General features: G+C 39.0%; 1 protein-coding gene across 2 annotated transcripts in view; it reads left to right on the top strand.

Annotated features, from left to right (window-relative positions):
* Nucleotides 1-3,817: 3,817 nt before the first annotated feature.
* syn3 (synapsin III) overlaps nucleotides 3,818-7,454 on the top strand; it is a 98,506-nt gene continuing 94,869 nt past the window's right edge. For both annotated transcript variants that reach the window (XM_060889851.1, XM_060889850.1), the window contains exon 1: nucleotides 3,818-4,007. The gene's annotated coding sequence lies outside the window, so the exon portion shown is untranslated. The remainder of the gene's footprint in view (nucleotides 4,008-7,454) is intronic.

Genomic DNA, 7,454 nt, shown 5'->3' with positions numbered 1-7,454 from the left:
GCATTGTGGCTTAGGGGTTAACACATTTGTTTCACTCTCTCCAGGGCTGAGGGCTGTGTGTGTGTGTGTGTGTGTGTGTGTGTGTGTGTGTGTGTGTGTGTGTGTGTGTGTCAGGTAAAAGCTTCATGAGTTCTACATGGCTGTGTCAGCACTCATTAATATAAAAGCCTTCAATTCTATAAAAAAAGGTCATTGTATTTTAAGATATTATGATAAACCTAATCTTTGATGTAAATCATTCATCAAATGTCTATTTCCTGTTATCATAATCTTATAATATTTAAGGAAATATTTGCTGTTCAGTTCTGCAACAGGCTTCTTCCTAGCTTATATTTTAACATTGTTATTACAATCTATTATTTAGCTTTGTTTTTTTTTGTTTTTTTTTTTTTATTTAACTCAGACAGCATCTTCTCCAGAAATGTGCATGTGGTTCATACTGAAGCTGTTCCAGCATGGCATGCCTCAGTTTCACAAATCACAAAAATCACAAATTAAAAATAAAAAAGATTAGGAAGATATTTTAAAAAGTCGAACAGCTCTAGGAATTGAAATTAGTCCAGCACGAGACTTAATCCATGTTCAGGAAATTGGCCCGCTATAATTGATATCCAGCTGTGCAATGTTGGCTGTGGTTATTAATAATGCAGTAAGTTGTGTTTTCACTACAGGCAAAGGGTGGGTCTCTCTATTATCTCCCTCAAGTCAGCAGAGAAAGCTGCGGCAGAATCATTTAATAGTCTTGAAAATGAGCCAGTAATCTGAAACATGTTCATACACTGTTTCTGTTCTTAAAATGAGGCAATTAGCTCATTGAATTCTATAGTAATAATAATAATAATAATAATAATAATAATAATATCTTGATAGATAGATAGATAGATAGATAGATAGATAGATAGATAGATAGATAGATAGATAGATAGATAGATAGATAATGTATTGATCCCAAAGGAAATTCAAGCATCCATTTGAAAACATACAGAGAAATAGGATTCCAAAATAAACACAGTAACATAATAAATAAAATATTCATTATAAATAAAAATATAAATAAAAATTAGTAGTATTTATTATTATTTGTTTAATAATAAAAAATAAAAGTTATAAATGTCTAGTAGCAGATATATATAAAGTATATGTACGTATATACGTATAGGTCCCTTCCATAGAAAAGGACACTAGCGACCACAGATTGGTAGATGTGTAGCAGTTTTTTGAAGATGTTGAAGGATGCGAGTTTTTTTAAGGAAGTATAGATGGCTCTGTCCTCTCTTGAGGAGATGTTCGTGTCCATGTTCGTGGTCCATTCCAGCCGGTCATCTAGCTGCAGCCCTAGATATTTGGAGGTCCTGAACATCTCCAAGTCAACCCCATTTATGGACACATGTTGAGATTGTGGTTTATTCCTACAAAAATCCACCACTGGTCTTGGAGGTGTTCAGCTGCAGATGGTTGGAATTTGTCAGAACTTAGAGCTCTTCTCTGAGGCAACACATCATTGGGTGGATTGAGCTTCCAGTCAATTACCAATAGTTCTTTAGTCAAACAGCCAAATAAAAAATAATCAAAGAAAATCTTTGACTAAATCTTTGAAAGACTTCACAAGCCTAGAGGAGATCAGCAAAGTCCCAGCTTTATTGCAGTCAAACAGAAAATCTTCAAAGATAATCTTTTCAGAAAACGTCCTCAGCAGATTAAGTCAGCGAAACAATCCAAAACCTCCAGGCGTGGTGCAGTCGAGTTCTCAAAAGTCTCAGTCAGGCTGTCTCTATTTATGCTCAGGCACCTAAGGGCGCCTCCTTTTCTTAATTTGCATGCTCTAGCCGATTTCCCACTATTTTTCAAGTTTAAGATTTAGTCTCCTCCTATCCTCTTCCTATAGCTTGTCCCAATTCCCATTATTACCGGATTTCTGGTCAGAGACTTAATTGCTTCTTCACTACCTGACACCCTGGACCCAGTACAGATTACATACTGTCCCTACCGTTCCACTGAGGATGCCATTGCACATCTCCATCACACAGCCCTTAGTTACTTGGACATCAGAAAGAGGAGTTATGTTAAAATTCTTATTGTAGACTACAGTTTAAAATTCAACACCATAATTCCCTCCATACTCACATCTAAGTTGGAGGTCCTGGGACTTGATCGAACCATTTGTTGATGGATCTCCAACTTCCTGACTAACAGACCACAAACAGTAATGGTGGGCAAACATGTCTTATTCTCTCTCATTCTCAGCACTGGTGGCTCCCAGGGTTGTGTTCTGAACCCCCTGCTGTGATCACTGTTCACATACAACTGCATGGCCATTTATACTGTAACTCCACCACCAACATCAAACTTGATGACACAGTTGTAGCGGGCCTGATCTCTACCTAGAGATTAAAAACCTGAACTTTGTGTTATGAGAACATCCTGAACATCAGCAAGACAAATGAGTTGATAGTTGACTTCAGCACGAAGCAGGAGAGGATCTGTCATGGTCCTGTCACCAACACTGTGGTGAAAAATGCCTGACAGCGTCTCTACCATCACAGACGTTTGAGGGACTTTAAACTGCCCTCTCAGGTGCTAAAGACTTTCTACACCAGCACTATTGAAGGCATCCTGATGGGAAGCATCACAGCCTGGTGTGGGAACAACACCAGACAGAACAGACGAGCTCTCCAGAGGGTGGTGCGATACCATTCAGCTGAGCATACCATTCTCGCCGAGCTCCCTAACCTGGAGTCTATATACCGCAAGCTTTGCTGTACCAAGGCCAGTAAGATAGTGAAAGATCTCAGCCTGCACTTTAATATTTATATATGTGTATATACTGTTTCCTTATGTCCGTACTCATGCACATCACTGCATCACACCACCGCTACGTTTGATTACACTACCTCTAGCTCTGATTATATTTTCTTTCTCCGACTATATTTTTTTCCGATTATAGTTTATACTTTTACATTAGATTTGATATTTTTAAAATATTTTTTGATATACTTTGACACTTTCTTTGATATATATATATATATATATATATATATATATATATATATATATATATATATATATATATACTTGATATATATTTATTTCTTATTATATTGTATTTACCTGTGCCTTATCTTGATGCCTTTATTTTTGTTCTTTTCACTAATATTGGCTATTTTTAGGACAGTTGTACAAAGCATTGCATTGCATGTGTATGTACCGTGTATAATTTTGTATGTGACAAATAAAATGTTATATTTTTACAAAATATTATTAATGAAAGCATGCGAATTAGAGTATAGTATATTACTAACGTAGAAATGTTGTGATCAAAACATAAACATATTTATTATTATTATTATTATTATTATTATTATTATTGTTGTTGTTATTATTAATATTATTATTATTGTTATTATTATTAATAATATTATTTATTATTATTAGAAGTAGTAGTATTGTTATTTGTATTATTTTTATTATTTTTGTGATTACTATTATTATTATTATTAGTAGTAGTAGTATTATTAATAATAATAATAATAATGATAATAATATATTAAAATAATAACATTTTTCTTCTTATTTTCATTCTTTTTATTGTGATTATTATTATTATTGTTATTATTATTACTATTATTATTATTATTATTATTATCCTCGTGCATTTTGGTTATTAACGCATTATTAAGACCGAACGCACGTATTTATTCCTATTCATGTCGTTCCTGCGACTACACTTCTGAACAATTAATGAGCCTCGTCACGTGACAACGCCTTTCACTACCGGTCCCATATAGCGCTCTTCAGCAAAAGCGGAGTAGATGCGACACAACGCGCTCTCGTTCCCGGCATGCACTGGGGAGCTGTATTGTACTGAGGAAGCTTTTGCACGGGGAAATCGAGTAGGTGCTGTGGCGCGAGCGCAGGGAATCTCCTCATTCTGATCCTCATCCCAGAAAATTATCTACAAAAAAAAAAAAAAAAGGAAAAGGGACAAAAAACAGACCGGACGCATTAAGGTAAACTGAAAAAAACCCCAAAAACTAAAATATTAAAATGATGAATGCTTTTTTTTAATGAATGCATCATAGCGTATTTAACCAGATGAACGTGTTTCCGCAGCATGCGGGAGAAATGAAGAGAAAAAGATGCATCTTAATGCATGTAAACCGCTCCCAGTTTTTCCCAGGAGCCATTTGCAGACAATATTCAGAGCAGTATGTCAATGTAATGCATGCAATGTTTTTTTTTTTTATTTCTCTTTCTCTGTGTAATATGCGGTGTTGTTTGATGCATGATGAGCATCACTGATTCCAGATGTCACTCCTGTGTGCAAATAATCAATGGAGGGATTTCCCCGCCCTCCCTGCACTGCCGGCATCTCATGCAAGAGTCATGATATTCATTTATTGTGTACACACTGATGAGGAATCATTGTGCGTGTGCTTGTTGATCATTTTGTTTCCGCACGCGCGCAGCCATGGATGTGATCCTGCATCCCGTTTATTGCATATTATAGTATTGGGCCATACTAGAAAAAAGACCATCTTCACTTACTGACTATTCACTCTCATTTCAAACATATACTGTATATATATATATATATTTTCTTTGTTAAAAGACCTCGCATTGGATTGATAGATTACAAAAGAGTGTCACAGGCTACTGAATGAGGTGAGGATGAGAATCTGCAGACTGCAGCCAGTGTTCAGATCTATAGTATAGATCTTACTTAGATTTTACTGAAATCAGTAGTGAGGTATAGCATATTGACCACTGAGTCACTGGCATTATTATAAGAGCTGACAGTAATGTGATTTACTACCATGCATGTGTTACCGTTCATTCATCTGCAGTAACAGGTCAACAGGAACACTGAGCATGAAGTGGGAATACACTCCAGTCTATGATACGCACATGCACACACACACACACACACACACACACACACACACACATTTACATCTAGTGCAATTGATCATATACAGCCCATTTCCTGATATATTTTTTAGAGGTGGGAGGAAACCAGAGAATATTGGAGCACACAATTGTATAGAATGTCTTTGTATGTATTATGAGTTCCCTTCATTCAGACATAGAGGCTAAACTCTGTTCCAGCATGACGATGCCCCATGCACTAAGCCCCTGAGCTCCATGAAGACATGGTGTGTTAATGTTGGACTGGAAGAACTCGAGTGTCCTGCACAGAGCCCTGACTCTGATTCAACCCCACTGAACACCTTTGGGATGAACTGGAACACAGACTGAACCCCAGACCTCCTCAATCTTACAACATTAGTGTCTGATCTCACTAATGCTCCTGTAGCTGAATGATCACTAATCCCCACAGACACACTCCAACACCAGTGTCTGATCTCACTGATGATCCTGTAGCTGAATGATCACTAATCCCCACAGACACACTCCAACACCAGTGTCTGATCTCACTGATGATCCTGTAGCTGAATGATCACTAATCCCCACAGACACACTCCAACATCAGTGTCTGATCTCACTAATGCTCCTGTAGCTGAATGATCACTAATCCCCACAGACACGCTCCAACATCAGTGTCTGATCTCACTAATACTCTTGTAGCTGAATGATCACTAATCCCCACAGACACGCTCCAACATCAGTGTCTGATCTCACTAATGCTCCTGTAGCTGAATGATCACTAATCCCCACAGACACACTCCAACATCAGTGTCTGATCTCACTAATGCTCCTGTAGCTGAATGATCACTAATCCCCACAGACACGCTCCAACATCAGTGTCTGATCTCACTAATGCTCCTGTAGCTGAATGATCACTAATCCCCACAGACGCACCCCAACATCAGTGTCTGATCTCACTAATGCTCCTGTAGCTGAATGATCACTAATCCCCACAGACACACTCCAACATCAGTGTCTGATCTCACTAATGCTCCTGTAGCTGAATGATCACTAATCCCCACAGACACACTCCAACACCAGTGTCTGATCTCACTAATGCTCCTGTAGCTGAATGATCACTAATCCCCACAGACACACTCCAACACCAGTGTCTGATCTCACTGATGATCCTGTAGCTGAATGATCACTAATCCCCACAGACACACTCCAACACCAGTGTCTGATCTCACTGATGATCCTGTAGCTGAATGATCACTAATCCCCACAGACACACTCCAACATCAGTGTCTGATCTCACTAATGCTCCTGTAGCTGAATGATCACTAATCCCCACAGACACGCTCCAACATCAGTGTCTGATCTCACTAATACTCTTGTAGCTGAATGATCACTAATCCCCACAGACACGCTCCAACATCAGTGTCTGATCTCACTAATGCTCCTGTAGCTGAATGATCACTAATCCCCACAGACACACTCCAACATCAGTGTCTGATCTCACTAATGCTCCTGTAGCTGAATGATCACTAATCCCCACAGACACGCTCCAACATCAGTGTCTGATCTCACTAATGCTCCTGTAGCTGAATGATCACTAATCCCCACAGACGCACCCCAACATCAGTGTCTGATCTCACTAATGCTCCTGTAGCTGAATGATCACTAATCCCCACAGACACACTCCAACATCAGTGTCTGATCTCACTAATGCTCCTGTAGCTGAATGATCACTAATCCCCACAGACACACTCCAACACCAGTGTCTGATCTCACTAATGCTCCTGTAGCTGAATGATCACTAATCCCCACAGACACACTCCGACACCAGTGTCTGATCTCACTAATGCTCCTCTAGCTGAACGATCACTAATCCCCACAGACACACTCCAACATCAGTGTCTGATCTCACTAATGCTCCTGTAGCTGAATGATCACTAATCCCCACAGACACACTCCAACATCAGTGTTTGATCTCACTAATGCTCCTGTAGCTGAATGATCACTAATCCCCACAGACACACTCCAACATCAGTGTCTGAGCTCACTAATGCTCCTGTAGCTGAACGATCACTAATCCCCACAGACACACTCCAACATCAGTGTCTGATCTCACTAATGCTCCTGTAGCTGAACGATCACTAATCCCCACACATACGCTATGACATCTAGTGGAAAGACTTCACAGAAGAGTAGAGCGCGTTAACAACAAACACAATGAATAATGTTCAACAGGCACAAATGGGTGCGATGGTTTGGTGACTACAAACATTTAGCCTTAAAGTTTATCATTCTGTGGATCTTGTTCATGTTCATTAGGTCCAAGCTGGGGAAATCTAATCTGGAGTTTCTGGAGTAAATAAACAAAAGCATGTACGTCCAACTTTGTGGCAACATTTTGTGGAAGAATCACACTTGTATGGCTTTGACAGTCAGTTGTCCACATGCTTCTGGCTATATAACAAATATGAAAATGAGCATCTCAGAGCTACATATAGCCTGGCCAACTGTCTGAGGTGGAGCATATGACTGTGCTGCCTGCAGGAGGCAGAGAAAGAAAAAGAGGATTG

This window comes from Tachysurus vachellii, chromosome 16 (genome assembly GCF_030014155.1).
Source record: "Tachysurus vachellii isolate PV-2020 chromosome 16, HZAU_Pvac_v1, whole genome shotgun sequence".
NCBI lineage: Eukaryota > Metazoa > Chordata > Actinopteri > Siluriformes > Bagridae > Tachysurus > Tachysurus vachellii.
This window is presented reverse-complemented; position numbering and strand designations above follow the sequence as displayed.